Source organism: Petaurus breviceps, unplaced genomic scaffold (assembly GCF_028583685.1).
Source record: "Petaurus breviceps papuanus isolate PSGF00001 unplaced genomic scaffold, PetGlider_PUasm1.0 76, whole genome shotgun sequence".
In the NCBI taxonomy this organism is placed as follows: Eukaryota; Metazoa; Chordata; class Mammalia; order Diprotodontia; family Petauridae; genus Petaurus; species Petaurus breviceps.
In genome coordinates, this window is record NW_027186473.1 from 57,439,103 (window position 1) to 57,447,995 (window position 8,893).

Genomic DNA, 8,893 nt, shown 5'->3' on the forward strand with positions numbered 1-8,893 from the left:
TGTGTGTGTGTGTGTGTGTGTGTGTGTGTGTGTGTGTGTGTGTGTGTAAATAAATAAATGTTAAAGGACACGAAGAAAGGAAACAACTGGAATACATCAGCAAAGATATCTTGGAGGAAAATTGAGCCATGTCTGGAAGATGGTGGCAAAGCAGGTACAGGGACATTGGGGTCATAAAATGATAGAGAAGTATTATGTGTGGTAAGAATCATAAAGAAAAAAAATATAGTTAGAAGAGGAAAGGAATGTTATGCTAAAGGGAAATTAAGTTAGGGAATGAGAGTTTTAAAAAAGGGGGGTAGGGGGGAGCTACATCTTCCTGAATCATATGATGAATATTACTGAAGAATGATTATCTTGATAAGTGTGTTCAAGATAGCCTACAGCAAGAAGATGCTATGTACAGAAAGAAGATCTAAGGAATAAAGATTTGAACTAGAGCATATTTTACTAGAAAGATGAACTAGATAGACCTGATCAGGAAATCTCACAACTAATAGGATATTAAGCATAAAGGAGAGACCTAAGTTAAAGACAATTCCATCAGTACAAGACTTGAAGGACAAATCTATTCTTATCCCGACATAGATCAGCACAAATTTATACAAATAAAGCTAATATTTGACTATCAACTTTTAGAATCTCAATTTTTTTACATTTTACTAAATTAACTACATATATATAAAAACAGTCTGGGGAAGTCAAGGGGGCAGAGCCAAGATGGCAGAGTAGAAACAGCACTTCTGCGGGGCTTCCATTCCTACCTCCTCCAATTCATGTACAAAATGACTATAAACAAACTCTGGAGCTCCAGAATCCACAAAATGACAGAGATAAGCTAAACTCCCACTGAAGACAGCCCGGCAGTCCTGCAGGAAGGGGCCGACACAGGGCTCTGGGAGCCAAGCCCAGCCCCCTGTGAGACAGAGGTTTTAGCCTCAGGGTGGTCACAACCAGCCCCTGGCTGGAGGGACTTCAGATCACCAGCAGCTGTGGTGGTTTCCAGAATTATCAATCCATAGATGCCAAAGACAAAATGAGAGGTCAGTGCAGTGTGAACTTTGGGAATGGGAGTCCAGGAGTATGGTCCAACCTTTGCCCCCAGGGCGAGAAGAAGCTGAGGCTCCACGGCCATGCAGCCACTGCCACATGGCTGCTTCAGAGCTCCTGGCCTGCAAATGGTAAGGGGACCAAGTGACCAGTCTGAGGGGTAATCGCTCTTGCTTTAACCTCCTTCAATCTGGATCACTGTCTAGGGTGACAGTTCTAGGGTGGCGGTCCTGGGGTACGTGAGCAGTTTGCCAGAGCATGTGGAGGCTTCAGAGAGGGCACCGAACTAATAGCAGCTAAGAAAACCCCAGTGACTTGGGACAAAGCTCCCCTTTCTGGTAGCAGAGTTCTACTGTGGAAAAAAGATCAAAAGTCAAGTAATTGAGAGGCAACATGAGCAAGCAAAGGAAGCAAGGCAAGCACAGCCATCCGACTTTACATTCCTATTTTGGAGACAAAAAGGATCAAATCATGGAATAGGAGGAAGACAGCAAAGTCAAAACTCCTGCTACAAAAGCCTCCAAGTAAAATATGAGCCGGTTACAGGCCATAGAGGACCTTAAGAAGCAGATAAGAGGGGCAGCCAGGTAGCACAGTGAGTAAGAGCACCAGCTCCATTGTCAGGATGACCTGGAGATAGAATCCCAGGCCCAGACACTTAGCACCCATCCAGAAAAACCTGGTCGTGTAACCTTGAGCAAGTTATTTAACCCCAATTGCTTAGGGGCATCCAGGTGGCTCAGCAAGTAAGAGCACTGGCTCCAGTGTTGGGATGACCTGGAGATCGAATCCCGGGCTTGGACACTCAGCACCACACACAGAAATAACTGGCTGTGTAACTTGAGCAAGTTACTTAACCCTGAGTGCTTTAAAAAAAAAAAAGAAGCAGATAAGAGAAGTGGAGGAAAAACTGGGAAGAGAAATGAGAACAATGCAAGAAAATTATGAAATGAGACTCAACAACCTGACTAAAGAGAATAACACCTTAAAAAAATAGACTAACTCAAATGGCAAAAGAGGCTAAAAAAGCCAATGAGGAGAAGAATGCCTTAAATCACTGACCTGGAAAATAGATCCAGGAGAGATAATTTAAAAATTATTGGACTACCTGAAAGCCATGATCAAAGAAAGAACCTAGAAATCATCCTCCAAGAAATTCTCAAAGAAAACTGCCCTGACATTTTAGAACCAGACGGCAAAATAGAGGTTGAAAGAATCCTCCTGAAAAAGCTCCCAAAAACTAAAGTCCTAGGAATATTATAGCCAGGTTCCAGAATTCCCAGATCAAGGAGAAAATATTATAAGCAGCCTGGAAGAAACAATTTGAGTATTGCAGAAACACAATCAGGATAACACAGGATCTGGCAGTTTCTACACTGAGGGATCGAAGGGCTTGGAATATGATATTCCAGAGGTCAAAGGAGCTGGGATTAAAACCAAGAATCACCTACCTAGCAAAACTGAGTATCCTATTTCATTGGAAAATATGGTCATTCAATGGAATAGAGGACTTTCAAGCATTCATGATGAAAAAACCAGAGTGGAACAGAAAATTTGACATTCAGATACAAGAAGCAAGAGAAGGATGAGAAGGTAAACAGGGAAAAGAAATCACAAAGAACTTATCAAAGTTGAACTATTTACATTTCTACATGGAAAAACGATAATTGTTAACTTATGAAACTTTTCTCAGTATGAGAATAGCTGAAGGGAATAGAAATGTGTGTATATATATGTATATGTGTATAAGTTTATACGTATATACACATATATGTATGTACACATACATTTGTATGTCTATATAGGAGGGTATATGGGCATATGAATACATATGTGAGTGTTTATATATATGTGTATAGGTATACATAGACAGAGGGCACTGGACAAATTGAATAGGAAGGGATGATACTTAAAAAGTGAAACTGAGAGGGGAATATAATGAGAGGAGATGGAGAGAGACAGAATGGGGTAAATTATCTCCTATAGAAGATGTAAGGGAAAACTGTTACAATGGAGGGGAAGAACAGGAAGGCAAAAAGGAGTGAGTCAAGCTTACTCGTTGAATTTGGCTTACAGAGGGAATGACATACACACTAAATAGGGTATCTCACCCAACAGGAGAATAGAAGGGAAGGGGAAGAGAGGGGGGATGATGGAAGGGAGGACAGGTTGGAGGGGGAGGAGTTGGAAGCACACACTTTTGAAAAGGGACAGGATCAAAGTAGAGAGTAGAACAAGTGGGGTGTGGAATAGGATGGAGGGAAATACAGTCAGTCTTTCACAATATATCCACTATGGAAATGTTTTGCATTGCTTATTTTCCTTCCCAGTAAGGGTGGGTGACAATCTGGAATTCAAAGTTTTAAAATCAAATGTTTAAATATACATATAATAATTATTATTATTATTTTACATTCAACTGGGAAATAAGATATACAGGCACTGGGGCATAGAGATCCACCGTGCCCAACTGGAAAGTCAGAGAAAGGATGGGGGAAGGTATAGAGGAGAGCAGATTGGGGGAGGGGGTATTCAGTGGGATCGCTGTTTTGGGGTGGTGGGTAGGGAAAAATGGGGAGAAAATTTGTAACTCAAATTCTTGTGGAAATGAATAATGTAAACTAAAAATAAACATAAATTTTAACTTTAAAAAAAAACAATTTGGTTTCACGGTATCCACTCAAAGAAATTACAATATCTCAAGTAAAAAGAAGTTGCCTAAGGAGCACAACTTCAACTTTATTACTGTACTGAAACAATAGTACTGGATATGAATGAGTATATTATACATATAAGTACAGATATAAATTTTAAAACTTCATATTTCTCATAGGGATCTGATTCTTACTATATAAAGTAGATGCTAATGCCAAAGGACTTACAGAAAGAAATTATTTCATACAGCTTAATAAATTTCAAGTGACTTTATATGCTAAAAAAGACTGATAGAAATTGTTTTAAATAATTTAAAAATATGAAGATATCTATATTTTACTATAAAAAATAAAAATATATTCTCAAGTGTATGTGTGTATATGTGTATATATATAAAATGTATACTCGTAGAGACATCTGAAATATTTCTAAAGAGTATGAAAACCTTTTATTTAAAAGAATAAGAATTGAAAGACTATTCTGAATGTACATATTTTATTTTGTTGAAAATTAGTAATATCTATCACTACAGGAATCACTATATTTCCATGAATTCATATCATTTAATAAAGAATATTTTGTACCAGAAAAGGAACACCAAACTTTGTAATATTTTACTTAGGGAATCTAATGAAGTAATTTATTATTTACATGTAATAATCAAAGAATTCTCATTGTGAAATAGACACAGATTAATTAACATGACAATATAGATCTAGTCTACAGGAATAATTTTTATGAACTATCAGACTACTCAGGAACAAAACAACAAGAATCACTGAAAATCAAAATGGAACTCTATGATTTAAGTTATAAGAAGAACTATTTTTATAACCACTGAAAATATACTCAGAAGTTTAAAACTTGCAACATATCATTACTGCCTCTGATATGAAAATACAGATTGAATGTTATACCTAGCTGCTATGACTGCATAAATAATACAAAACCAAACATAACAGCAGCTAATACTAGATAGGACATCTGAACATGAGGTAAAAATCTTTTATAAAATCAGAAATAAAGCTAACTCTTTGAGCAAAAAGGGCTAAAATAAATTACTGATGCATTATAAAATAATGTTTTGCTGAATATACTTATGTTATTTATAGTGTAGTGAAAAAGATATATTTACCAAATATCTGGATAGCCTTTTCAAAGTTCTTCTGATGGTCTAAGATCTTTCCTAAATAATAAAAAAATATAGAAAAATACTTTAAAAACTTAAAGTTGACTCAAATTTAACAATCCAAGATATCACTTACAGTTCATAAGAACAAAATGTCTTCTGCATTGCACTTTAAAACACAAAGCACATTCTGAAACATGGAATCATGATAAATACAGTACATTTAGATAACTTCCCCGTCCTATGAATAATTGAGACTTATTACTACAAATCTAGTGGAGCAACTCTCATCATCAGAGAGTGGGTAGATAATGCTTACTACAGCCAGAAGAGCAAACTACCACAAATCAGGTGGGAAAATTATTGACTCTGGCACCAGCAAGATGCCTGCCCTGAGAGCAGCTTTCATAAATCAGGAAGTCTGCTAGAAACTGATGTATATGAGCATTTTTCTCCAGTATGGTTATCTAAATTCTGCTTCCCTAAATAGCACCTAGCAATTCAAACTATGGAGTCCAATAAGTTGAAAGAAATGTATTGCAATAAGAGGATATATATTTAGAGAAAAAGATTCATAAACATAAGGAAGAATTAAATAGCAAAAATCCTGGCCCTTGGAAAGCACATCCAAATTAAAATGTTCTATTCACAATGTCTGGGCCAATTGAGTCCTTGATAACTTACTGATATTTCTTTGTTTTAAAGGGGTGGCTTGCCTCTCTAATAATGTTTTTTTCAGGACTGTTTTATGGTTTTAAGCTATGGTATGCAAGTTTTTAAAAATTAAAATAGAGGGTGATCCAAAGGGCAATGGATGGACATATAACGGATGTAGGTAGACCACAATATATTTTGTCAACTGAGAATTGTTCAAGAATAGTGGCATAAAAATTGTAATCATAGAGATATGTGGCTGGAATATTAGGTGAGTTAGTCATATGACAAGAGATAAAAGATGGAGAGTTTACATGCTCCAGTCAATGGGAAAAACACACACACATACACACAAGCCCTAAGTATGTTCAAGGATTTATTTACAGGAGAACCTCCACAGTACACTTAACTGCTAACACATACTTGCCCATACATTAAAATCTTGCCATTTCTACCTCTACAACATTTGACTCTAGGTCTTTAATCACTTGTCTAAACAACTGGATTAGCCTCTTAATCGGTCTTCCAGCCATAAGTCTCTTCTCATTTCAATCCTTACTTCTATAGAGTTGCCAATGTAATTTTCCTAAGAGCAATCATAACCATGTGACTACCCTACTTAAATTCCAGTGGCTACCTATTGCCTCTAGAATCAAACAGAAAGAAACTCCTATGTTTAACTTTTTAAGCCCTCCTTAACTTGTTCCCAACTTTTCCAGTCTCATTACACATTATTCTCCTTTATGCTTTCTACATTCCTGGCAAACAAGCTCACGTCTGGCACTTCTTTCCTGTGTCCATGTTTTGTACTGGCTCTCCCCCATGGTTGGGAGACATAGCCCATCCCTTCTCATTTCCACATCCCAAAACTCCTACTTTACTTCCAGATTTAGGTCAAGCTACCTTTGAAACAAAATTTTTCCTGACAATAGTATCCTCATTCCCAAACTACCTTGTATTTCTTTTGCATTTATTCTGTATATACTGTATGTGTAAATCAGAATGTATAAAAGCATGTAACATAAGCATATATAGCCCACACACACACACACATCTTTTCATAGGCATCGTTTCATTCTTTGTGTTTATATTTCCAATGTCCCCATGCCAAGCACACAGAAAGAGCTTACTAAAAGCTTGACTGAAATGAACATGGATGAGTATCACAGAGAATGAGAGAAAATATAACAAAGGAGAAAGAACCCAGACTGATGAGATCACAGATCAAAGTATGAAAGTAAAATTAATTATGGATTTATACAATCATTTTTCATTACCGATTTCAGAAAAATTTGGTTTATCAATTCAAAAAATCAATAACAAAAATACTTCATAAGCCCCTACTCTAATAACAAAGAAATCAATGAAATGAAAAAAAAAATGAAAACTGTGTCCCTCATAATTATTTTGGATTAGTTCAAGTTGGTTCTAATAAATTTGTTACTTTAAGACCAATTATGAGTATTAATAACTAATGCAGAAAATACGTTTAAATTAATTTTATTTGTTCAGTTTCAATGACTTTTTCCTCACCTCCCTCATACTGAAAAAACTCTTGTAAACAAATATGACACAATAAAGCAAAACAAATTCCAATATTGCCATATTAAAAAAATGCATCTCATTCTTGATTAGTCCAGTAGCAAATGATTTTAAAAGCACTGAGAAGGTTGAATATTTCTGTTCCACAGTTCTGTTACTCAATAATGTTTCAACTAACATAAGCCATGTATGGTTGGCAGTTTACTGAACAATTGAAGAAGTTACTTGAAATGTCTCACTGCAGTTTTCATGATAGATGTACTCTTTTAAAAAGAAGCTGAATGTTTTGTAGAAGGAAAAGACTGGAAATAAGGTGTGTGACCAACAATTAAGGAATGACCGAACAAATGGCATTCTATGAATGGAATGTAACATTAGAAACAATAAATAGAGGAATTTGAAGAAACTAAGGAAGGCATGAATAATAGGGATAGAGACTAGACAGGCAACTCTTCCTGCCAACATAGGTCTGAAACTTACAGTATTAAAAAGTTACCTAGAGCATTAAGAGGTTAAAAACAACTTCTCCAGGGTCACATGGCCATTATGTGTCAGAGAGAAATTTGAACTCTCACCTTCCTGACTCTATGGTGGTAACAACTGTTTAAATGTAATAATGTAAAGAAAAACAGTCCTGAGACATCAGAATTCAGATTAAGTCACCAATCAATCCCATAAAGACTGACAGAACATTTCTCCTTTCAATAAAGAAGCAGGAGACTACAGTTATGAAAAGCAGCACACACTGTCAGAGATGTTCCATGTGTTAATTTTGTTGACTGTTTCTTCTATCAAATATATTACAGCACAGATTTCTTTCAGGCACAGTTTGAAATAGAGTGATGCTGAAGTACATTCCAGTGCCTAAATTCTGTGATTGCAGTTCCATGATTCTTTATTACAAGGGAGGACTCTAAAGGGATAGAGGGGATAAAGGGATTGGAATATGACAGTGATTTTTTGAAGTGTGTTTTATTTTTAAATATATTAAGCTGACAAGAGATCTTTAATAGGTTTCAAATAAATATTTATACAATTCTGAAAATAAATTTAAGCAAATTTTTGTAATAGTTATGATTCATTTTGTGTAATAAACAAATGGATGCATCAAGGACAAGTTATGTATAAGTTCTGTTTTGAAAAATAAGTTATTTTTATTTTTCAATTAACAAGCATTTTAAAAAATTAATCCATGCCTCCCATTACCCTCAACCCTGTTTTCAATGAGCAAATAAAAAGCAAACACAAAAAATAAAGTCCTCAATACAGAATTGCATAGTCCAGCAAAACAAATTCCTACATAAGCCATGTCCAAAAAAAAAAAAAATATATATATATATATATATATCTTTTTAAGTTCATCACCTCCTTGCCAGGAAGTAAATACCATGTTTTATTTTCATTCTTTTCAATGTATGGCTGACTAGAGTTCAAAGTTGTTATTCTCTACAATGTTCCTATCATTGTATAAATTGGTCTATTTCTGCTCACTTTACTCTGTATCTGTTCATAGAGCTCTTCCTAGTTTCATCTGAAATTGTTTCATTATTTCTTATAGCACAGTAATATTCCATTACATCGAAATACTACAATTTCTTTAGCCATTCCCAATAGGACATCCTCTTAAGAGTTTTCAACTTTTGTCTATCACAGAAAGAGCTACTATAAATATTTTTGTTCATATAGATTCTTTTCCCCTCCCTTTGATTTCTTTGGGGTAGGTGTAAACTAAATCTTTACTAATTGTCCATTGTAACTAACAGTCTATTTACTAATAGTACTGGGACAAATCTGGACAGGACCACATTTGTAATAATGATAGACCTTAAGGTTACAAAGAAATGTATCTGTATCTGATGGGGG

The 8,893-nt window shown here is 35.4% G+C and overlaps 1 protein-coding gene across 5 annotated transcripts in view; it reads right to left on the bottom strand.

Annotated features, from left to right (window-relative positions):
• FBXW7 (F-box and WD repeat domain containing 7) overlaps positions 1–8,893 on the bottom strand; it is a 290,838-nt gene that overhangs the window by 207,488 nt on the left and 74,457 nt on the right. For all 5 annotated transcript variants that reach the window (XM_069105544.1, XM_069105542.1, XM_069105545.1 and 2 more), the window contains exon 2: positions 4,841–4,891. The gene's annotated coding sequence lies outside the window, so the exon portion shown is untranslated. The remainder of the gene's footprint in view (positions 1–4,840; positions 4,892–8,893) is intronic.